This window comes from Drosophila miranda (genome assembly GCF_003369915.1).
Source record: "Drosophila miranda strain MSH22 chromosome Y unlocalized genomic scaffold, D.miranda_PacBio2.1 Contig_Y2_pilon, whole genome shotgun sequence".
Classification (NCBI taxonomy): Eukaryota; Metazoa; Arthropoda; class Insecta; order Diptera; family Drosophilidae; genus Drosophila; species Drosophila miranda.
In genome coordinates this window covers 9,405,062-9,431,042 of record NW_022881614.1, presented here as the reverse complement: position 1 = coordinate 9,431,042, position 25,981 = coordinate 9,405,062, and the positions used below count along the sequence as shown (strand labels likewise).

General features: G+C 43.6%; 1 pseudogene; it reads right to left on the bottom strand.

Annotated features, from left to right (window-relative positions):
- Nucleotides 1-2,854: 2,854 nt before the first annotated feature.
- LOC117192999 overlaps nucleotides 2,855-25,981 on the bottom strand; it is a 174,288-nt pseudogene continuing 151,161 nt past the window's right edge.

Sequence of the window (25,981 nt, the reverse complement as noted above, 5' to 3'; positions counted from 1 at the left end):
AATTCCTTTCCATTACTTTAAGATGAATATAGCTCTAGCACTCTTTCTACGGCTGTCAAAGCTAAAACCTGGATATGAATGGTAGCCCACACCGATAATACACAAAATCCAATAATCTTCATCTCTTATGCGATCAAATGGATTTGACTATCAAGACAGTCTTCACTCACATCAAAAGTTATGTTTACTTTTCATATACGTATGTAGTTTTTTCTTTACATCTGTCCGCAGGCAACCTCTTCACAGTAAAACTTTTCTTTATTTTCATTGTCACTTTTATTTACGATATAAATTTCAGAATACGCTCCCTTCCAAAAGGGGAGTGTGGGGGTAGGGAACGACTGACCAAACAATAAAAGCGCCGACATTAATCTTCTCTGGACCTCCATCCCCCCCTCAGCGAGGGAGCACGTGAATGGTAAATGGAGGCCTTGCCAGAGTTTCAGTTCCAGGCCCCATCTCGCTCCTTTTTGTTGCCAATTTCCGGTTGCAATGCTGCACGTTTCCGTCTGCGAAAACTTCACAACGATGGCGACGAAATTGCTTAAATGTAAATAAATCAGTGGTAAGAAAATGTTTCAGCGGTTCAGACGGTTCTCGTTGTGGGTTTGGCGGGTTCCCTCTTCTCTGTTCCCTGTCTTTACTGCTGTAAGTGTTGGCTTATAAATCAGACAAACTGCAGTGCAGCCGCACGCTTCTGACAGACAGACGAGCGACTGTGCATTAATGGCGGCTTAAGAGAGTAACGTCACAAGGAGAAGAATTTCCATTAATTGCACGCAATTTTTGTTGTATTTCCTGGACGGCGGCAGTAACAGCGTTTTATTAGCCTCCCGCGGGCATAAATCAAGCAAATCGTTGCGGGGAGAAAACTCGTTTGTCATTCCCGACAATCAATTAAAACCAAATGTTGCATGAATACATGAACTTTTCATCATTGATCCATCATTCATCGCTGATTGATGGATATTGATTGTTCTTCGATTCGAGGCTTTAAAAATAAAAAATGAAAACTATGGAAAAACGAGCATTGGAGAAAGGAGTAACATTTTCTCTTAAGTGTTTCATTCAATGTTTCATCCTCTCCATTGTTGTGTTGCCTTTAACATTCATTCCGGATTCCCTCTTCCCTCTACTTTTACATTTTAATCGAATATTGAATATTTACGAGTTTTTACGATTTAGAACTGCAATTGAATGCAATTTTTATGTCATCAGCAAATACATTGGCGCGGCTGCTGGCATTTTCATTTCCATTTCCGGTGTGACTTTTGTGTCGCTTAATTGCTGTACCGTACACCGTACGGCGGTGCGCCGCCTGATTGATGGGGCAACACAACGCAGAGATGGAGGCTGGAGCAGGAATGTCTCTCCAGGAGCATAAACAGCTTATTTATAGTTTATGTGGTGTATTTTGATTAATGGATTTCAATTTGGTGAGTAAACGCCACTCTGCCACTCTCTGCCGCTCTATCGCTCTGCCTCACGCCCTCCCTTTGGGTGGGGTGTGGTCTTGTTGCCTGACACTCGACAGCTCCTTCCGGCAGGAGCAAAATCGCGTGGCAAATATTTGTGGTTCACACACACAAGCACACACACAGATAAATGCATAGGTATATACATAGGTATACATGTGGCATATCTGGATGGGAAATCTAAACAGGACCACGAAGGAGGTAGCAGGACCACCTCCCTTGAAGCTGCTCCAAAATGTACAAGTCGTCGACGAGTCGAACGGTCAAAATTTGCATAATTTACTTTGGGTGGTAGGCGTTTCATAACTGCTGATAGTGGCAGGACTATGATCTGTGACTCCTGCGGCTCCTTGGATCGCCTGTCGCCTCTTTCGAGGGGGGCCCTCACTTGTATTGCTTCCTGTTTTCATTGCTTAAGCGAAAATGGTGTTAAGTGCTACCGCATACAAAATTTACATGCCATGCCGCATCTCTCTCTGTGACAGAGTTTTTGAACGAAGTATCGGCCATGCTCGGTGCCATGGTTAGTGGATATCGCGGGCTATCCTGGATGTCGTCGCTGTCCTCGATGTCCTGGATGTCCTCGAAGCGGCTGGTACTGTTATTCCTTTGCGGTTAGTCGCTCAGCTTGACTTCCGTTTCCGTGGGTTTGCTCACGCGGCCTGTCAATATTTACCCGATTGCTGCGCTACAAGGCAACAATCCGCAGTCCCTCCCGCCCCATTGCCTGGCTCCTGTTACAATTCCTGCCCTTCTTCCTGCTGCCATGTTCGTGAACATCAGTGTGCAATATTTGATTGTTCGGTGTCCCAGCAAATGTTTTCTCCTCCTCCTCACTGTTGTTGCTGCCAGAAGGCATTCCTCTACCGGCCAAAAAAGCTGAAATCTAGTGGACCCTCGTTCCATTTTGGGGTCACTTAACTTTGAAGTTAAATAAGTGGAGAATAGAAATGAACTCTAGTTAAATTTTGGATGGTAACAGAACATAGTCACTCACTACCTGACCATTAAGTGTTGGCTGGAGCATGTCGGAACATAAGATCTCGATGTCCCGCTTTTTGCAGGGTATCCAGCAGGTTCGAGCATACTTAATGCAGTTCTCTGATGATCGAACTGATAGAATTTGCTGGACCACACTGTTCGTTTGTGCAAGAGCCAACCAAAACCTCGCTTCAGATTCATCTTTGTCTTTGCCTTGGTCATGTTTAAACCCCCAACGCGTCAATAATGAATGGCATCTTAATGAAAAATCGGATTCCTCGGCAACAAGATGCGTCTGTGGCAGTGAATCTTTCCCGATACGAGGCTTTTCGGATCCTAAAATTATAGAATGTGACCCCAAACCCAGCTCTAAAGTGTCACAATTTTACTTCGTTTTGTTTCATACATTTTATTAGGTTTAATTGTTATTAACTTTAGCCTAAAACTTATTACATTGTCAGTTAAATATTTTACATGCAGCTGCTTGGCATTTTAGATTTTATTTTTTATCCATTTTATTGTTTAATTTAAATGTATGTTTTCATATCTCCATTTAGTGTTTAGTACTAGTATAAGTAGCTTAAACTAAGTTCGATTTTCGTTTTTCCTTTACGTATAAAATGCAAACTGGAATTTGCTGCTCCTTCGGGAGGCTCCCCTTTTCTTAAGACTAGTTTTTCTTTAAATTCTCTTTGACGATTCTTTTAATTACAATTTGACCTAATCTAGAGGGGGAAGGGTCTTAGATCTATTCGGATTTGATTTATCTGTCTGGTAAGTGTATGTTGTCTTATGCCTTAGTTACAAGCATAAGAGGGGATAATGAGGATGTATCTGGGGGTTCTCTGGGAGTACGAACCAAAAGGTAAACAACATTCGTGAATTGATTTACTTTACTAAAAGTTTTTCCGCGTTTTCCTGCCGCTTTAAGCTGCTGTTCTTTTCTTTAAAAATATATTAACCATTCAGTTTTGCGTTCCTGCAGTGCAGTCTGCTCTGCTACAAAATGTTTATTAATTTTTAGCCATAATTATAGCTATAAATGTTAATTGTATTCCATAATTTACACGACATCTTACTGGACTAAGTGGGGAATCCCATTCTGGCTTCCGTTTTCTGCTTTCTGTTTCATGCAAAATGTATTTATTGTTATCTTTTTACAGGTTTCAGCTCTCCTTTTTATCCTCACAATCCATCTACTGTGCCCCTTAAAAAGTGCCCTAACTAGGTTCTAGGTTCTTCCATCCATTAACCATTCATCCAGTACTCGGACTCCTTTAAAATCATCCTCTCAATCCTTCCTCCATCACATTCAACTTATAGTCAATTTGTTTACCAATTATTTCCCCGATTCCCGACTTTTCTTTTGATTTGCTGACCTTCCGATGATCCTTTGGGGTACGATTATCCTCTCCCGATGTAGCCTCAGATCTTCACTGGGAACCTCTTCGATCAGCTGATGCTCCTGCACTCTTTCCACTCCTTAATGTTTAGCGTCAGAAGCGTGTCCCGGTGCCATGATTACGATCCTGGGCGATCAGGACATCCTCGCTATTCAGCTGATGGTGCATCTCCTCGGGCACGGTCTTCAGCAGCTGCGGCTTGCCCTGAAAGACATGGATATAGATGTAGTAGTTTAAGTTGCTTGATGGCAACGAGTAACATTTATTTGATAAGTATGTTTGACTTAATATTATAACAGCGCCAAGTTTTACAAGTATGTTTGTGACTAATTATATGCGTGTACGTCTGATGCGTGGCTGAACTGACAACTGACTGATCTCTCTCTCTTGCTATCGGCTCTCTCAGAGCCGATTACTGGTCTATCCTGACGACACGACGAAAACACGACCGCTTCGTGTCTCTCTCTTTCCTTCGTTTCCTACATTCGGCTGTCCTGACGGACCATTTGCCTCGGATGGGTCTAGCCAAGGTTTTTATATATTCTGAAACTGTAGAGGTCTTATAGGGACCCTTAGTATCCCCAATCTTCTCGACTTCGTACCTTCCATGATTCTTTACCCTAACCACCTTATACGGCCCTAGATACTTTCCTTTTAGCTTTAATCCAGTACCATACTGAGTACGCTTGATAGCTACTAGCTCATTAACCTCATAGTGTCTATCCAGTTTCCTTTTTAAGTCAAAACACTTCTTGTTTTCCTGCTGTAACCGTGCAATGTTTTCAACTACTTCCTTTCTAATTTTTTCGTGGTCCTTGTTCAACTCTTCGATAAGTGATTCTTCCAATATTTCTTTTTTTTTTTTTTTTGTGTGGACGTTGACATGCAATGACTGCATCTTTTAAGAGGCGATGCAGTTACTGCACCGTCAAGTGGCCCGTGTGACACCAGCAGAAGGCTGTTACGCGCGGATCCCAGGCAAAACGCAGCCCTCCTCCCGCCCAACCGACCGAGGGGCGCTGCCGCATGACGCGCGGCGCGTAGCCGAACCAAACGCGAACATGCAAGAAAGATAGCTATTAGACTAACATTCGAGGAAAATTAGTACTAAACTAAACTAAACTAAGATCCACCGAAACGGCCCTACACTCGATCACATCGATCATCGAAGCATCCCTTAATTTTAAGGAGTACACCCTAGTAGCCTTCCTCGACATAGAAGGCGCCTTTAACAACATCCTTCCGACCGCCATCACGGGCGCACTGACGGATCTGGGCGTTGACTCCAGGACGGTGAGCCTGATCGATCAGATGCTACAATGCAGGACGGTTGAGGCATCACTGGGGACGTCAACGTGTACCAGATTTGTCAGCAGAGGCACACCGCAGGGCGGAGTCCTCTCGCCCCTCCTATGGAACGTGGCAGTGAACACACTGCTGCGGGAGATAGAGGGGGGTGGCTGCCGTGTGGTGGCGTACGCGGACGATGTTGCCATAGCATTCTCCGGAAAATTTCCGCAGACATTGTGTGAGTGCATGACAAGTACTCTCACGAAAATGTCGAAATGGGCAGACAAATGCGGGTTAGGCGTCAACCCGTCTAAAACGGAACTGGTGCTTTTCACTAGGAAGTACAAAGTTCCGGTACTGATTCCCCCAAGACTATGTGGGGAAACGCTAGTCTTCAGCAACAACGCCAAGTATCTTGGCCTAATCCTCGAAAGAAAGCTCGATTGGAAATTGAGCATAGAGGATAGAGTAAAGAAGGCCACAGTGGCCCTCTATACTTGCAGGAAAGCCATCGGACTAAAATGGGAATCGGTGGCTCTACACCGCCATCATACGACCAATCATGCTCTATGGAGTGGTGGTATGGTGGCCAGCCTTGGACAGAAGGACATGCCTCAATAAACTCAGCAGAGTTCAACGCATGGCAGAGCTATGCATAACTGGCGGGCTACGCACTACTCCAGGGGAAGCCCTGGATACTGTGCTGGACCTCCTCCCTGTGGATCTCATGGGAAAGAAGGTGGCAACACTTTCCGCCCTCAGAATGAGAGAAGCCAGACTGTGGAAAGCATCCGCGGTTGGGCACTCGGGAATCCTGATGAGACTCCCGCAATTACCAGAGAGGACAGATTACTGTATCCCAAGTGATCACCTCTCGACGCCCTTCCAGGTATCAATCCCATCTAGGGAGGACTGGGAGATGGGCGAACCAGGACCTGCAAATGCGGTCCACTTCTACACTGATGGCTCAAAGCTAGACGGCCGCGTGGGAGGCGGAGTCTACTGCAGCGAGCTGAACATCAGTCATTGCTTCAGGCTCCCGGATCACTGTAGTGTGTTCCAAGCGGAGGTTGAAGCCATCAAGGAGGCCATTTCGATCGTCTCCAAATTACTTCTAGATACGCACTTAGTGTGCGTCTTCTCGGACAGCCAAGCAGCTATCAAAGCTCTAGGCTCAATATCGTCGAACTCAGCGACTGTAAATGACTGCCGCAGGTCTCTGCACGAGATCGCAGAGCAGTTAGATCTCTTCCTTATATGGGTCCCCGGCCACAGGGACATCGAGGGTAATGACGCCGCCGACGAGCTAGCCAGGCAGGGTACTACGATTCCTCTCCTACCGGAGAGGGAGCAAGTAGCGATGCCCTTGGCTACGTGCAGGCTCCTAAAGCACGAATTGTTCGAGCAAAATGCCAATAGGAGATGGCAGCAAACCGTTTCCTGTAAAGTCTCAAGATTGATATGGCCATATCGATCGAAGAAGCGCTCAGCAGAGCTGTATAAACTCAGCAGAGCACAGTGCTCTGCAGTTACTAGAGCCATTACGGGACACTGGCAGATCGGCACTCACGCCTCTAGACTGTCAATCCCTCATAACGACTTCTGCAGGAGTTGTCGCGACGAGGAGGAGGAGGAATCGGTCCCCCACTTCTTCTGCCACTGCCCAGCCCTTGGAAATCGTCGTCTTCGAATTCTCGGGGCCGCGTTCCTCACGGACATTTCGGACCTGTCCGTAATCAAACCAGGGACCTTGTCCAAATACATCCAAGCCACCGTATGGGACTGCCCTTAACCTGCAGTAGTATGCTCTCACGGTTCGGGCAACGCGAAGGGGCACATGCCCATGCGGCAACACAACGAACCTTTTATAGGTCCAAGTGAGCTTGGGGGCGGGAGGCTCTTATCCCCCCCCTCCCGGCTACCGCCTTAACCTAACCTAACCTAGTACTAAACTTACTAAGAAACTAAGCATGCAATCAAAGTACAAATACCACTACAGTTACTAATTAATAGAAAGGTGTGTAAGGATTAATAATTTAATAAGAGGAAGAGAATTAGTGGTGGATATAATATGGTAGAGGGAATTATAATCCGAGCATAAGACCCTAAACGGTTCATGCAAGGAATAATTCGATCTACAAAGTGGAAGGAACAACGGTATAAAATTTCTAGTCAGTCTAATAGGAATCGTGAAGTTTATGCGGCTCAACAGATCAGGGCTGTCTATGTCACCCCTGATCAAGTTGTGCATAAATATCACACCAAGCATTTTTCTACGGTTAACTAAGGATGGGAGGTTTACTAATAGTAGTCTACTAGAGTAAGATGGGAGTCTTACACCCGCATCCCAGTTAAGGCCCCGCAGAGCAAAGAGTAAAAAGTTTTTCTGTACTGATTCAATACGGTCCTGGTGTACTTTGTACTGAGGGCACCATACACAGGAGCCGTATTCTAAGATCGGACGAACAAGCGAGGTATAGAGAGTCTTTGTTATATAGGGGTCGTCAAATTCCTTTGACCACCTCTTTATAAACCCAAGCACGCTCATGGCCTTATTTACCATGGTAGAAATGTGTTCGGAAAACTTTAACTTGGGGTCTAACATAACACCCAGATCATCCACCAGGGTAATTCTCTCAAGAGAACCACCAAATAGGGTGTAAGGAGCCAACAAAGGGCTAGAACGATGAAATGTCATAACTTTGCATTTCGAGGCATTAAGGTGTAACAAGTTTGCACAACACCATGACTGAAAGTTATTGAGATCGGATTGCAAGCGAGAATGAAATGAAATGTCCTTGTACTGGACACAGAGTTTAACATCATCCGCATACATAAGTACTCGAGAGTATGTTAATACTGAAGGTAAGTCATTAATAAAGAGTGTGAAGAGTAAGGGGCCTAGATGGCTGCCTTGTGGTACTCCCGAAGAAACCTTTACTGGGAAAGAGAGGGAGTTTTTGAAGAGGACTCTTTGAGACCTAGAACAAAGATAGCTAGAAATCCATCTCAGGAGGTTGGGCGGAAACCCTAAAAGGTCAAGTTTATGCGCTAAAAGGGAATGGTTTACAGAGTCGAATGCTTTACTAAAGTCGGTGTAAATAACATCCGTCTGTAAGTTACCTTGAAAGCCTTTAATAATGAAAGAGGTAAACTCTAACAAGTTCGTGGTGGTTGATCGCCGCCTTATAAATCCATGCTGAGTTGGAGATATAAGTGACTTGCAGAGATGTTGCAAGTGCGGAGTTAAAAACCTCTCAAACATTTTAGGAATAGCGGATAACTTTGCTATACCTCTATAATTTTTTGCATCAGACTTGCTACCTTTTTATGGAGAGGAATTATAAACGATTCCTTCCAGATCGGGGGGAAGCATGAAGAATCAATGGATAGGGTGAATAGTTTAAGCAAAGGTCCACACAGAGCCTCGGCGCAGTACCTGTGTACACAACCTTGAACCCCGTCTGGACCCGGTGAAAACACCGGCTTAACTAGTCGAAGATCATGAAGTAGGGAACATTCATTTAACAAGGGACTGAAAATGCCGTTCGACCTCGGTAAACCGTATGGGTAGAGACGAACGAGACGAACGGTCCTTTCTAAAAGTTGTGTACCGACCTGCCAAAACCTCGGAACTAAGAATGTCCGGCTTTAACCAGGTTTCAGTAAACACAATAACGTGGGAAGCAAATGCAACACTATCCCGGAAAAGAATGCTGAGCTTACCACGCAAGCCTCTTACATTCTGATAGGTTACTAAAAGAGAAGTTAGTTTTTTGGAAAGGTGGAAGCAAGACGGGAAGTTGAGGAAGAGGAAGTTGAGGTTGAGGTTGAGGGTGGCACACTGGAAAGGTTTGGAAGGGATATGGGGGCCTATTCTTCTTCTTAGCCTTAAACTCCTTCACCACCAAATGCTCCGGCCAAAATTTGGCGGAGCAAATGGTGTCAAATTGAGTTGGGGAGATGCTTATCTTAAACGAGGCTATCTCCCTGGCATAAGAGAAGTTAAATTTCTCCACCTTTAAACCCACGGCTTTTATTTTGCTTTGAATAAAAGCAATTACATCATTAGATGTGAGGTCAGGGGCCAGCCGTGAAACAAAAACTTGTCGTTTTGGTGGGACTCCCACCAGTGGTTTAGTCACCACAGGCCTAGTACCTGTGGTGGCAATATCCGGAGGTCCGGAACGTCTATTTACTGGTGGGATCGGTATAGACGGGACAACTAGCGAACTTGCGGACACCACGGACACGGACGCTGCAGACGTACTTGGCTGCACATTCTCCGAGGCGATGAATTCGGCTACCGAATCTGCGTCGCCAGCAGCTGTCGTTGCCCTTGGAGTGGCAAACGAGATCAACTGCTGCACACTTGGAGTGGTCGGAGTCAGTTTTTCGGCGGCGCACGGCTGAGTGACGGTTGGCAATTGCAGATCCCGCGGAGTGACCTTTTTGCGCCTCGGAGACTCATTCAGCAGTTTTAAACCGCTAAACTGAGCCTCCATGGCTAGGAGCCGATCGTATTGGTTTTTAAAACCAACGGTCAGCTCCTTAAAGCCACTCCGCGTCTGCCTCATGAAAGCCACCATGTCTTTCTCCACCGCACGGCATGCCTCGCAACTGTAATGCAAGCCATTACGTTTGGCTATAGCATCACTCACGAGGCCAGAAAATCCAGCGCATTTTGCGTGCACTACGCTGTCGCAGAGCCAGCAGGAGACATTCGGCTGATCGTGGGTGATCTGCTTCTTACAGCTTTTTTTGGCACAGACCACAGCGTATTCCATTTTATTTTATTATTTATTTATATATATACTATTGTTTGCAAAACAAATTGGTATCAGACCAATGTGCCAGACAACGCTCAAAGCGGAATTGGTAAAAAAAAGAGAGCAGAGTGGAGAGCGGTTATAGCGAGAGCTACTAAGCAGAGAGCGCTATTGCTCAGAAAGTTTAAAGAGCGAGAGAGAAAGAACAGTTATTGAAGTTGAGGTGATAGCGAGAGAGTGATAAAACAACAAAAGCTACCAGACGAGAGCGGACTGCAATGCAATGTAATGCGTACTCACTCACTGCAACAACACAAACACAAGCACAAGCACAAGCCGACGCCGAAAAATAAAAAGTTAAATAATGTTTTAACACAAATCAAAAGGCATGCACTCGCGTAATAGAATAGGTTTCCAGATTGTCGTCTGGTTAGGAAGTAAATTTAGAATTTAGCTAGGAAAACACCGGCTGTTTATTCAAAACAAAAGGAAAAAATGCGGAGCGCAAAACAAAAACACGTCTGATCACTACGAAAGATACGAAAAGAGTTTTTATTTTTGGATCCATTCCTATACGCATGTCTAGCCCAGTCAATATCTTGAAAGGTGTTACCTTGGTACTTCGCGGCTCAACACTGATGTTCATTTGCTGTACTTTTCCTAGATGCTTATACCAACTATCGGAATTACCCTGACACAATTTCGACAACATAGGCACCATTATCTTGTGCATCCTTTCGACTTGACCATTCCCACGTGGAACGCCTGTGGCAATCATTAAATGCTGTATTTTCTCTCTCTCACAATATTCACGAAACAAATTGGACATAAACGCTGCACCCCTATCCGTCACTATTCTGTTCGGATTACCAAAACTAGTCCCCTGAATTTCCAAACACTTAACGACCTCTTCAACGCCTGTACTACGTGTAGAATATAACCAAACAAACTTAGAAAATCCATCAACGACAACCAGTATATAATTGTACTGTTTTTTAGTCATTTCCATTAGTCCAACGTGATTAATGTGATACGTTTGTAACGGCCTATCACCCTTGTCTATTGGTTGCAAATAACCCTCACGTTTTCCTGTCTTTTCATTGACAATGATACACTCGACACAACTATTTATTACGCTGCATACTAGGTCTTTTAACTTCGGAATATAATACGACTTTTCAATGATATCTTGTGTCTTTTTAACTGAAAAATGTCCTTGCTTATGTGCTATTGATATAATCTCATTTTCCAACTGAGCTGGTACTACGATAAGCTCCTTATCCGGATCCTTAAACAAAATCTGATTCTGAATGTTATTATTATTAAATAATGCTAATAGCCAGTTAAAACTAAATATTAACAGAAGTTGGAGCTATAGCTACTGAGGCCTTAAGCTCTGATTCTGAATATTATAATCCTCATATTCCTTGTCCTCCACAATACTTTTAACAGCCTTAACCCAATCGTCGGTTAGCTGAGCTTCTTTCAAAAGATGAGCTATACTTTCGGTCACCATAAAACAAGATACACGACTCAACGCGTCAACGTGCCTCATCTTCGTTCCTGAGCGATGTTCTATAACATAATTAAAATCTTGTAGGTACATGGCCCAACGTGCTACTCTCAAAGGAACCTCTTTCTTTTTGATCGTCGTTGTAAATGCATTACAATCTGTGACAATTTTGAACTTTATACCCAAAACGTATACACGCCATTTCGCTAAAGCTTCGATAATTGCCAGAACCTCAAGGTCATAAGCAGGATATTTCTTTTCACATGGCTTAGTCCTACGGCTCATATATTGAACTGGATGGAATTGGCTGTCTTCCAAACTCTTTTGCAGTAACACGGCTCCATACCCCCACTTTGATGCATCAGGATGGATTTCTGTCTCCAATTTCGGGTTGTACATTTCTAAAACAGGTCTACTAATCAATGCTACCTTTAGTTGTTCAAACGCAACCTGATGTATCTCCTTAAATTCAAATTTAACATCCTTCCGCAGCAGATCTGTCAATGGTTTTGCAATTACAGCATAACCCTCAATAAACTTTCGGAAATAAGAAGTCAATCCTATGAAACGCTGCACTGCTTTTTTATCAACTGGCACTGGGAACTTTTCGACTGCCCTGGTCTTCTCATCACTTGGTCTTATCGTATTCTTTTCTATTATATACCCCAGAAAATTAACCTTTTGTCGTATCAGCTGACACTTTCTCCAATTTATACGTAGCCCATTCATTTCCGCTATCTTCAGTACTTTTCTCAACTTTAACAAACCCTCTTCTATATCTTGACTACAAATAATAACGTCATCCATATAGACTGCTGCTTCATTATTCTTTACCAAATCTCTCAACACAGCCATTATAAATCTGGTAAACACCGCTGGAGAATTTTAAATTCCAAATGGTACATATAAAAATTCGAACTGACCATTCTGAGTCACAAAAGACGTATATTTTTGAGACTCGACTTCTACAGGCACATGGAAAAAACCATTCGTTAAATCCAACGTGGTGAAATACTTTGCACCCTGCAGTTTCTCCAACACTGTATCCATATGTGACATTGGAAAGTTATCGCGAACTATTTTCTCATTCAGCTTTCGGTAATCACAGCATAGTCTCTTGCTACCGTTCTTTTTGGGTACCAACACTACTGGTGATGCATACTCCGATGTACTTGGCTTTATAATCTTCTGAGCCAGCCACTCTTCCACTTGCTTGTCCACGATTTCCTGTTCACACAACGGTAATCGTCTCGGATGCTGGAAAACTGGTATCTCATCCACTAATACAATTTTCATTTTTATCGGCGCTTCTACATTTCTCTGAGGTTGGTACTTTCCTACCATACCCCTAACCTCTCTAGCATGTGCTTCACTGAGATGACCAACATCAATTGTAAACTCCTTCTTATCTTCGACAATACTTTACATGCAAATGCCTTTATATTCATTAAACAATTCCACGCATGAGGACGATGCTACCTGATCAAGTTTCTTATCTTTATCCTCGCCCCAAACTCTACGAACAAATCTTGTTCCTGTCTTAGAAACTTGCATGTCCACATGATCCAGAATAGTCCTTTCTAAAATGGCTTCAAAACCAATATCCTCGTCTGGAATGACATGAAATTCTACCTCCATTTCAATCTAATCGATTTTCACTGGTATCGAAAAGCTACCAAAAGTTACAACTTGACTATCTCCAATACCTGTTAAACATTTCTCCTGGCCGATCAGTTCAAGATTTCCAAATTTCAAAAATACCGTCCTGCGAATTAAACACAAATCTGCTCCAGTATCAATCAAACCTTGGAATACCAAATTCGCGTACTTAATATCCTTTAATTCCAAACCTGATGGAGTGAAAATACCTGACGGCTTATCAACGACTTCCTTATCTCGAATAATGTTCGTATTCGATATCTTTTCTTGTCTGGTTTCGACCTTGACATTACAGCTTGCAGCACGGTGTCCTGGTTGGCCACATTTGAAACAACAAAAATCATTTTTGGGACAATCCTCAAATGCGATTTGTCTCCACACTTAAAACATTTCCTAAAATTCTCTGCCATCGACCCTTTCACTTTTATTACTCAGCGGCCAATTCTTACTCATCGGCTTGGATCCGCCTCTAGCTTTCTGGTAAACATCGATCTGAAATTTAAGCTCCTTTAAGTTTCTAGCTTGGTACAGCATTGCCTTACTTTCCCTAGCGTCTGGTATACCATCCACAAAATATTCGATTAAACTCTCATCATCTAGTTTAATTGGCTTGGCTATCTCCATTAACGCATACAAAAACTCATGCAACGACTCTCCTTTTTTCTGCTGGCGCTTTTGCAACATTCTATGTACTTCTACGGACGACAGTTTAACACTAAACTCATCCAACAGAGCTGCCTTCAACGAATTTCAGTTACGAATATCACGCAAACTACGAGCGAAAGATTTTGCTGCACCAACTAACAACTGCTTGGCATAAATGAATAATTGTAATTGACTCCATTGAACAGTAGCTGCGCATTCTTCTAATTCCTCAATCCATTGATTGATGTCGGGGTTATTAGAACCAGAAAATTGTGACACACTACCTTCCACGTCTTTTAGCGTAAGCCAAGTACCTGGTTGAACTGCTACGGTATCATCCACTGCTGTTACTACGGACTCATTCTCTGACTCTTCTTCATCCTCAACTGGAAAGCCGTGATGTATTAATAGTCTATATTGCAAATCGCGCTTTCGTCCCGTCGTCTGCAACGCAAGCTCTCTTAACTTCTCTCGCAAATCTGCGACTCTCAGTGTCATTATCTCTTCAACTTGCATCGTGACGATTTAAATACAAAATAATTGATATTAGCTTATATCTAAGAAAATGTAATTAAATCAACTTAAACAACCTTATTACTCCTTATTAACATCGACTCCGAAAACGCCTTTAAAGTCGTCACTGTTAACGATCGCTTCTCTGTTAACGCTCACCTTACTATGGGTTTACCCTTGTTAACTCTCGCTTCTGCGCAGAACTTTCCAGACTCCAAATTTGACGCACACACACCACCACATCCAGATCTCGCTTGCCTGTCGATGTCGCTGTTGCCGTCCTCTCTTTGTTGCCTTGCCTTGCTCTCGCTGTTCGCCGTTAACTCGTTGTCGCTTCCCGAATCGTCACTGCTTCTGCTGTTACAAAATGGTCGTCTCCTTTCTGCTTGTCTCTTCTTGTAGTTGTAGTCTCCGTCCGACGCAGTGCAACACAACAACAATCAATGTTCTTTGATTCTTGCCGTTTGCTGCCGTCGTTTTGTCGCTTCTGCTTCCTTTGGAACGAACGCACTCAGATTGTCGTCTCTGTGCCGCTTGTCTCCTTGTAGCTCTAGCCTCTCAGACGCAATGCACAACAACAACAACGAAGGTTTTGATTCTTGCTGTGTTTGCTGCCGTCTGCCGTCGTTTTGTCGCTTCTGCTCTCTTTGGAACGAACGCACTCAGATTGTCGTCTCTGTGCCGCTTGTCTCCTTGTAGCTCTAGCCTCTCAGACGCAATGAACAACAACAACAACGAAGGTTTTGATTCTTGCTGTGTTTGCTGCCGTCTGCCGTCGTTTTGTCGCTTCTGCTCTCTTTGGAACGAACGCACTCAGATTGTCGTCTCTGTGCCGCTTGTCTCCTTGTAGCTCTAGCCTCTCAGACGCAATGCACAACAACAACAACGAAGGTTTTGATTCTTGCTGTGTTTGCTGCCGTCTGCCGTCGTTTTGTCGCTTCTGCTCTCTTTGGAACGAACGCGCTCAGATTGTCGTATCTGCGCCGCTTGTCTCCTTGTGTGTTCGCCTCCTCGTGTTCGCCAAAATTTCCTAATACACGCACAAATCTCACTTGTAAATGTTGTTGTCTTGGGCTTATTTTCGGACGAGCCCCCAATTTGTAGTAGTTTAAGTTGCTTGATGGCAACGAGTAACATTTATTTGATAAGTATGTTGGACTTAAAATTATAGCAGCGCCAAGTTTTACAAGTATGTTTGTGACTAATTATATTCGTGTACGTCTGATGCGTGGCTGAACTGACAACTGACTGATCTCTCTCTGTTGCTATCGGCTCTCTCAGAGCCGATTACTGGTCTATCCCGACGACACGACGAAAACACGACCGCTTCGTGTCTCTCTCTTTCCTTCGTTTCCTACATAGATGCTTAAGCGATTATGGCAAGGCATAGCAAAGCCACAGACAGGACAGATAGAAGATGACGGGCAGGACAGGCATAAACAACACAAATGAAACACTAAAGAGCCCGTCTCCTTCAGAAATTAACGAGGCGCACATCATTCGAACATACACTGAGAGAAACAGCCAGACCCGAAGATAAACCTTAAATATATGCAATATTTGCACAGTTTTTACAGTGTAATCAAAAGCCAAACGTGAAACGAAGAAACAAATGGCCAAAACACAACCAGTGCCGCGGGCCAACAGCGTCAACAGCGTGTCCTGCCCTTTTGGGTGGCAGGAGAAAAGCTCAAGAAATGGGAGGAAAAAAGTTAAATAAAACATTGTCCTGGTAGATTCGTTTGGTTTTTTGTCTCTACTGTTCATTTGCGTTTTGCTGGCCCTGCTATTCGGGTCATAATAATTGCAATCATTAGAGTCAAAAGTCGCCACACCGCAGTGTTCTTTTGGCATGGAATTGTTGTAAAAATGCGTAAAGTTTTATTGTACCCTATGTATTTCAGGGTAGTGTTGGGTAAACATTGCTAATTTTGGTGAACATGTTCACTTGTTCTTTTTTAGTAAGTGAGTCAACTCACTCATATTGCTCACTTGCTCTCTTAGATTGCTCAGTTACTCACTTGCTCAGTTGCTCACTTGCTCAGTTGCTCTGTTGCTCACTTGCTCAGTTGCTGACTTGCTCACTCAGTTGTTTACTATTCATGCACAGATGGTTCCAAATTTCACTATACTTTCGAATCACTACTCTTTCGACATACAGAATATTTGAAAGAGTAAACAGCTTTGCCGGTAATACAAAAAGTGTGAAGTAAACGCAAATATGAGCAACAGCTGACAGATCGCAAAATGCCCTTTGAGGAGCAAAATTGCGCAAAAAGTGAGTAAAGAACAAGTGAACAAAAATGAACAAGTGAACAACAAAGAACAAGTGAGCAAAAAAGAACAAGTGAACAACAAAGAACAAGTGAACAACAAAGAACAGCTTGGAAGGAACATGTTCAGTTGCTCACTTAAGTGAACAACTCTTTTTTGTTCACTCACTCATGAGCAACACAACACTATTTCAGGGTATTCAGGCAGATGAAAAACTTTGCGAGTCCAAATATCGCTTATCTCTTTTTTTTTTGGATGGTGCAGAAAAGAGTCGTTTAAGGTCACTTCAATCCACAATGTACCAGGTATTTCAGTGTCGAGTCTAAAGTTATTTCTTAAGGGGGTAATGCAATGCCAAAGCCAGGACCCCGACCAGGATGAGGACCAGGAGCTGTTGGAATCGCATTGCGCTGGGCCAAGAGTACACATAATGGCATATTTATAAAGCGCGACTGACAGAGACAATGAATGAGAGAGACAAAGCGCGTGAAAGAGAGAAAAACCCAGGGAAAAAGAGAGCCAAAGAATTTTCTGTTATTATTATTATATTTTTTTTATTGTTCTGCGGCTGTCATTTCTGTGGCACATTCCGAGGTCATTTACCGAACTCGGAACTCCGAATGAATGAATTTTCGTCGGTTCTTTTTTCGACAGAGTTTCAAGTTATCTGTGCAAAAGGGGATCAAGGGTTATGGATTGCCAGAAAATTGCATTGTCAGGGAGTGGATGAGCGGATGAATCCTGGAATTTGAGTCATCTGTTGATCCATGGGCGCCTGCCGATGCTCTGCTATCGAGGGCCACTGGACTTCCACTGGCCAATCGATTGTAATGGAAGATATACCGGGAGACAAAGTGGAGTTGTATGGGACTTTTGGGTTTGGGGGGAAGGAATGAAAATAATCTGAGAGGGGAATACGAGTACCCTTTAATTTCCCCTGCCCTTTCTATTAGCCAGGTTTTTATCAGGCGAACCGCAAAAAGCCATTTTCTCCCCCAGCGGCTGCCCCATTTATAAGGCGAAAGAACGAAAACAAAATCGGGCCAAAGATAAATGCTTTCCTGCTTGCTACTTCCTGCTTCAAAATCCTTGCCACCGAAAATCCACTTTGCATATTGATGCTTTCAACGTTTTGGACATTAAGAGAGAGTGTTGCTATCATCAAGGGGCGGGCAGCCGGGGAAGGAGCAGCAAGGAGTCCTCGACAAGTTCCGACAGTACGAGTACATCAAACTGCCACTTACCACATCGCTGCCATAAAGGCTCATGCCCACATTGACGCCGACAATGCTTCCGTTTCCGTTATTTGCCGTTGTCTGGTGCTGTTGCTGTTGTCCCGCTCCCGAAGATGTGGCTGCCACAAGACCCATGCAGGTCACCGGTTGGAGAAGTCCACCTTCGCCAGTGGCGGTCTTCACGCTGTGTGTGAAGATGGGCGGCGGCGGCGTCGGCGAGAAGGTGGCCATTTGTGATAGATGTGACATGGTGACTCCGGTGATGGTGCTGTTCGTGGCGAACATCGGGCTGGTGGAGGACATGGGCATGGGATGGTGTGCCAGATCGATCTGTGTGGGCAGGAGAGTGGTGTGGAGAGAGTGGTAATGAGGTTTTAGTCATGTGATGATTCATATACATATGGCCCAAGGGTTAGTCACGGGGTGAAATGAAAAGCGAGGCCCACTCTCGCGGAGCCTCTGCTTCGCTGTTTACTCCTGTGTGTGGCTAGCCACACGCATATACAATATTGTGGCCAGCGTCAACTCTGCGGTGGTGCCCCTCTGACCCTGCCTCCCTGTTTGCGGCAAGGTACTACAATAATAAAAAAAAATATTGCCATACGGCATGCTTATACCCCACTTACGGAGGCAGAATTATGTCCTTCCCTGAACGCTCTCGATGAGATGGCTTTTAATGAAATTAAATTTATTTATAAATATCTCTAACAATGAAGGCCGAACAAATTGTTGTTACCAAATTGGTAAACATTTCAGACAAAATCGACAGGCAATACATTGTAGACACCTTTACGGTTCTATTAAGGTATGTCTTTGGTCTAGATTTGCTCATTCATTGGATTGAACTTGAAAAAACTTGCAGCATCATTAATAACTATGATTATAGTTTGTTGCACTTGAAGGATATTTCGAAACTAAACCTCTTAAAGACCTAGGTATTCTATATAATTTGGCCGATTTTTTTTGTATATCGAACGAGTTTTCCACTTCTGTACATATCGATGAAATGTTGCGAAATATTTCCTCTAAATAGATTTTCCTGCCAAACATTCAACTTTAAGTTAATTTTAACTAAATTTCTGGTTACTCACACTCTTAATGACAAAGTAATCTGTGCTAAAAACTCTAACCCAACAGAACCAACAGACTACCTAATCGAATTTAAAATAATTGCCAATAAAAATAAGGGTCAAAATCAAACGGCCAACAGCAGAAAGGGGGTGGTTGGAAACTGCTGTTGGCAAAACTCCTGCATGTCGTGTAAAACTCTCCAATAAATGACAATAAAGCCAAAAAATGTCATTAGGTGGAAATGGTTGTCCTAGGACTGTTGTACCCTCGCAGGTTCTGTAGTGCTCCTGTTGCGGGTCCATGTCTGAAAGTTCCACTTAAGTGCATGTGCTGCCAATTGAACCTTGTGGCCATAATTTGAGTCATTACGATAATTGTAGGGTGAGCTGGGGAAGCAGGAAAGCAGGAAAACAGGACAAAGAATATTCTGTAAAACCTTGCTGGACAATTGGAACATAACTTGCGGAGAGTTTCAGGCACACAAAAATAAACGTACAGATACCTCAAGCTCTAAACTGTTTAGTTCCTACCCATTCATCATCTGACAGATCTGTCAGAATTACAGCTTCTGCCTTTGCACTCCTAAGCTCCTGAACAGAATCACTCTGCCTTAATAGAATCCTCCTCTGCTTTCTCTTCAATTCCGTATCGTACACCCGTGCGTATGCGTAATTTTCAGGAATATTTCTGATGCTGCTGCTGCTGGCATTGCATTCTCTTTTTTCTCTCTTTGGGGCATGTGTCAGCTGTCGTTCTATTGATTTGCCACGAGTGTCTCTGTCTGTGCCACAGTCTCGGGTTGCATCTGATGGATTACCGAAGGGTCCTTTCTCTTCTTATGACTCTTTTGTGTAAAAAGTAATTAAAAGTCCTCGCACTTGCAGCTGCTGCCTCAGATTGGACTTGCCACAGCAACCGAACAAAAACGGAAACACTCTTGAATCCCAGGGTCTCTTCAAGTTTATTAAACGAAAATACACACAACGAGGTGGAACGTTGTGAGTTGCTGCGGACACCGCAACTCTACAGTTATACCCGATACTAAATCAGTATGGCTCTCCTCCGGCAGACGCCGCTAATCTTAAACGACACGACAAAGAGTGCGTGCGAGAGAGACAGAAAATCAGTCTGAGCGTGACGTCGGGCGCTGCGTAGCCAGTGCAAATTGATTTGTTCCTTTTGGCTATAAAAATGATCCGATCTGATCCAGATTCAGCAATCTGATAGATATGGTCGTTATCTATGATTCTGCGTTTTTAGTTTTCTCGAATGTGCAATATTGTGGATGCAACAGATTTTCGTTCTTTGTGGTGGCGGAAGGGGGTGAGGCGAAATTCTGAGATATACGTTTTATAGTGAGATCTAACAGAAGTGCGGACACCAAATTTGGTTACTCTAGCCTTAATAGTCTCTGAGATTTGTGGATGCCCCAGATTTTCGTCCTTTGCGGGGGCGGAAGGGGGTGTGGCGAAATTTGGACACGAAACGGTCAAGGTCCGATATCACAGGAGTGTGGATACCAAATTTGGTTGCTCTGGCTCTTATAGGTTCTGAGATCCTTGAACACATATCTTGAAATTGGCAAAACCGACCATGAAACTTGTGTGTTAGAGAGAGACAGAGCGAGAAAGAATGAAATTGTTTTCTTGATTCTGGCTATAATAATTATACGATCTGGTTGAGATTTTACACTCTAGAACATATAGTCATCCTCTACGATTCTGCGTTTTTGGTTTTATCGTATCTTTAAAAATGTGGATGCCACAGATTTTCGTCTTTTGTGGGGGCGGAAGTGGGCGGGGCGAAGTTTTGAAATATTTTTGTAGCAGTGACATATCACAGAAGTCTGGATCCAAAACAACGTTGCTCTAGCTCTTATAGTCTTTGAGCACTAGGCGCTGAAGGGGACGGACAGACGGACGGACGGTCAGACAGACAGGGCTCAATCGACTCGGCTATTGATGCTGATCAAGAATATATATACTTTATGGGGTCGGAAACGATTCCTTCTGGACGTTACACACATCCACTTTTACCACAAATCTAATATACCCCAATACTCATTTTGAGTATCGGGTATAAAAATGGCAATTCCTTTTTGATTAAGATGTTATGCAAATTAACACTTTGTTCGGGCCTTTAATTAATTCACTCCAGTCCTTCGGGGACTGCGACTTCTCACATCGTATGTCCAGCTGGACACTGGATCATAATAATAGGTACACACATTAACGAAACTTTAACATAACAGAAAACGGTTTTATGCAATATATTAAACTTAAAATTAGTTCTCAATTATTCCTTAAGTATTTGTTTTCAATCAAATAAACTTGATTATATTATTGTTGGACAGAATTTCGCTGCCGTTGCAAGGGAAGTTCTTGTACCGAAAAGTAAAAACGCAACGATTCATATGTAAGGTTTATTTGTGACTAATAAATGCTCTGCTCGCAGGCAGATAGAGACCGAAACGAAAGGGAGAACAAAAAGGGAGATAAGAGAACGTCGCTTCGTTACGTCTCTCACTCATACATACGTCTACATACTCATATGTCTGTCAATACATGCGTGCATTGCTAGAGATGGTCATTCTTCAACACCCTTCCTCAATGCGTGCATGCTTCCATTTAACTCAATTTAAACTTAACAATTTTGTAAATTCGACATGCTTTCTCTTAGGGAGATTCTTGGTCAAGATATCTGCAATCATATCTGTTGTACTAGCATACTTTAACTTAACTTGACCTTCTTCTACAATCTGTCGTACAAAGTGATATCTAATATCAATATGCTTGGTCCTTGAGTGATGCACTGGGTTCCTAGCCAGCTCTTGTGTGCTCAGATTATCGCCATATAAGGTAGTTGAGGTAGCTTCATCTCCACAGCCAATTTCAATGATTAAGCGACGTAAGAATATGGACTCCTTACACGCAGCCGACAGTGCCATGTATTCTGTCTCCGTGCTGCTAAGTGCCACGCTGCGTTGTTTCTCAGATCGCCAAGAAATTGGGCCACCTGCCAAAAAATAAACATAGCCCGTATACGACTTCCGGTTAGTTCGATCTCCGCCCCAATCCGCATCCACATATCCAGTAAGTGGCTGGTGACACCCTTTGTAGTGTAGTTTGAAGTTCATCGTCGCTGCCAAGTACTTCAGAACGTGCTTCACACCAGCCAGATGCTCTGCGTGCGGATCTTTGTTCCTCTGGGCCAACTTTGCAGCTGAATGCAAAATGTCCGGTCTGGTTGTGAGTGCCAGCCACATCAGCTCACCAATCATGGATTGATACATGACAGGATCAACCTTTTGAAACTGCTTATTAGTACAATCCACCTGGAACCCCGCATCCAACGGAGTAGCCACTGGTCTACATTTGTCTATGTCGTGAGCTTGCAATAGTTCCTTGATGTATTGCGAGTGGCCTATGGTGATAGGCCCAAGCTCACCTTCACGGTGCACCTCCATGCTTAAAAACAGCTCTGGAACACCTTTGTCGATACATTCGAACGCATTTGAAATAGCCGATTTGATACCGAGCATGACCTCTTTGGACTGACATGCTATAAGTAAATCGTCAACATATACCAAGATTAACGATAAGTTACCTTTCCCTCTCTGCTGGTAGAGGCACGGCTCGTTGTCACAGGAAACAAAACCCAGATTAGTCAGGACGCCATTCAGCTTCGAATTCCATTCCCTTCCTGACTGCTTCAATCCATATATTGCCTTTTTAAGCAGCATAGCCTTCGCTGGATAAGCTCGATCAATGTACCCTTGTGGTTGCTTCATGTACACCGTATCGCTCAGGTCACTGTTGAGGTATGCCGTACATACATCCATTTGGTTGACATATAATTTAAATTCTGCTGCTAGCGCAAGAATAAATCGCACGCTCTCCAGTCTGCAGACTGGAGAAAATGTTTCCGCATAGTTTATGCCGTACTGCTGGGAGCAACCTTTTGCCACCAGCCGCGCCTTGAATCGTTCGATTTGACCATCTTTGTCGCGTTTCAGGCTATATACCCATTTGCATCCAACTGCTCGTTGTCCTGCCGGTAAGTCTGCCAACTGCCATGTCCCGTTTGCCATTAATGCCTCATATTCGCGTTGCATCGCTTCGGACCAATGTGATGCATGAATACTGATCAACGCCTCCTCGTAGGATACTGGAATCTTTACGTCGCTGGCAACCAGAGCACCAAGAATGTTGTACTCCTTTCTCGGACGGCCAGGTTTGCCGGTCCGAATCAGCCTTGGTCTGCCAGGTCCAACGCGAGGAGCTGGCTCATCTGACTCAACCTTTTCTGTTGCGCTCTCGTACCCATCAGTACCGCTGCTACTGGGATTCTCCCCGTCAACGCTTGCACCATGGCTGCTGTCTCCACCGCTGCTGTCAATGTCATCAGTATCGCCGCCTGACTGCATGCTAACTTCTGCCTTCGGAAGTTCGAATGTGACTGTATCCTTGTCGTCTTGGATCTCGTCAAAGAGAACATCTCGCCTCTCAATCACCTGATGAGACACAGGGTCATACAGTCGATAGCCCTTAGCCGCTACTGAAAATCCAATCATGCGATATTCTTTGCCTTTTGGTTGAAGTTTACTCTTCCTTGAACCCTTGTCCAAAGCTACTGCAACGGAGCCAAAAACCTTTAGATGACCAACAAAAGGTTTCTTACCAGTCCACGCTTCCATAGGCGACATACTGGTCAGCGCCTTGGTCGGTGATCGATTCCGTACATACACAGCTGCGTTGACTGCCTCAGCCCACAAGGATTCGCCTAATCCTGACTGGACCAGCATACATCTTGACATTTCCACCAGAGTGCGGTTTGCCCTCTCAGCAACACCGTTTTGCTGTGGGGTGTACGCCACTGTCAGCTGCCTCTCAATCCCATTAGTTTTCAGAAATTCATCAAACGATTTGTTGACAAATTCACCGCCATTGTCGCTCCGGATACATTTGAGACTTTTTCCCGTTTGCCGTTCAACCAGGGTTTTGAACTCGACGAACTTCTGGAAGACTTCATCCTTTGTCCGCAGGAAATACACAAATATACGCCTTGATTTGTCATCGATGAAGGTTAGAAAATACTTTGATCCAGCAAGCGACTGTGTGCCAAAGGGCCCGCACACATCTGCATGAACTAGTTCCAATATATCTTGAGCTCTACTGGTGGTTGCAACAGGAAATGGTTGCGCATGAATCTTGCTGACCATACATGTTTTGCAATTCATATTCGCCGGGAAAACCATATTTTCAATGCCGCGCACCATTCCTTTGCTGATCAAATCTTTCATACTACTGATGTTCAAGTGGCCGTACCGTTTATGCCACAGGGCACCATCAGCCTTAACCGCCGCAAAACAGTTGTTTTGTTTTCCTCGAAACATATACAAGTTTCCAACTCTGTTCGCCTTTACAATGCATTCGCCATTTTGGATAACTCGTGCATATTCTTGTCCAAAAGTGACGAAACATTTATTCTGTACAGCGCTGCTCACCGAGAAATAATTTCCATTCATTTCGGGCACATAGAGAACATTCTTTAACAGCAGCGTGCATATCTCTGTCTTCAGCTCTACTTCCCCTTTTCCTTCAGCTTTTAGGAAACCGGAGTCAGCCAGACCAATCATTTCTGTGTGTTTCTCGAACTTTGTGAATAACTGTTTCTCACAACACATGTGGCTTGTGGCACCACTATCCAAACACCACATACTCTTTTTCAAATTATCTGCGTCCAACGCATTTAATAGACTGCACTGCTTGTTCTCCACTCTTGCTGCCCTTTCCTTCTTACACTGAGCCTTCATATGCCCGCGCTCACCACACTTGAAACATATCATTGTATTGTTTCTCTTCTTTAGCGCTCTGTGCGCGGCCGGCTTATGTACTGCGGTATATGCCTTTGCGTATTCCTTTTGATCTTCTGTGTTTCCCTTTCGTTCGCCTTCTTCCTTCAGTTTTACGCATAGAACATCGAAAGTCGGCAGACTGTCGCGCGTCTCTATGGCGACAACGAAATTTTCGAATTGTTCTGGAAGGCTTGACAACAAAACAATTGAGCGCAGTTCATCATTTAGCTCGATTCCTACTGACCCAAGGCCATCAAGAATATCCACGAACTCATTAATGTAGCTTGAAATGCTTTGCCTTTCGTCCATGCGCTTGCTTAGCAATTTCTTGTACAGTTGAACCTTTCGTACAGGTCCACTTGGTTGATGAACACTCTTTAATTTGTTCCATGCTTCGGACGACTTACTGCAATTTTTAATATATCCCAACTATGAAGTTTTCACACTCAATGTGATCATGGCCAGCGCCTTTTCATCCTTGGCCTGCCAATTCACACCTTCGGGAACATTCGTTGGTAGCAGGTCACCAGATGCCACACTCCACAATTCAGCGTGCACCAACACAGACCGCATTTGAATACACCAGGAGTCATAATTTCCCTCCTCTAATTTGTCTATTTGATACATCCCGCTCATTGCTGATTATCGTTTAGTCTCTGAGTCACACCGATGTTAATAGTTCGTAACTAAAACAATCACTTTACTTTTAATTTACAAAATCCGAACCTGGGCCCATAACCTGTTGGACAGAATTTCGCTGCCGTTGCAAGGGAAGTTCTTGTACCGAAAAGTAAAAACGCAACCATTCATATGTAAGGTTTATTTGTGACTAATAAATGCTCTGCTCGCAGGCAGATAGAGACCGAAACGAAAGGGAGAACAAAAAGGGAGATACGTCTCTCACTCATACATACGTCTACATACTCATATGTCTGTCAATACATGCGTGCATTGCTAGAGATGGTCATTCTTCAACAATTATAAGATAATGTTATAAAAGAAAATAGATCCATTTGTACTTCAAAGTCAATGTCAGGCTGCTCAAAATAATAGGTACACTTCAAGTATTGTTATGAAAAAAGTTTGTTAACTGATTATTATTATTTTTTTGTTGCCTAAATGTTATTTAATAGTTAATATCCGATGTATCCACCTTTATTTTTTGTCACCTTTATAATTATTTTTGGCGTACTTTTAATAAGCGTCTGGCAGGTGTCTCATACCACAATTTTTGGACGCCCTCGCATAATTTTTGATTATTTGAAAATCAAAACTTAGCTAATTTTGTTTCGTAAA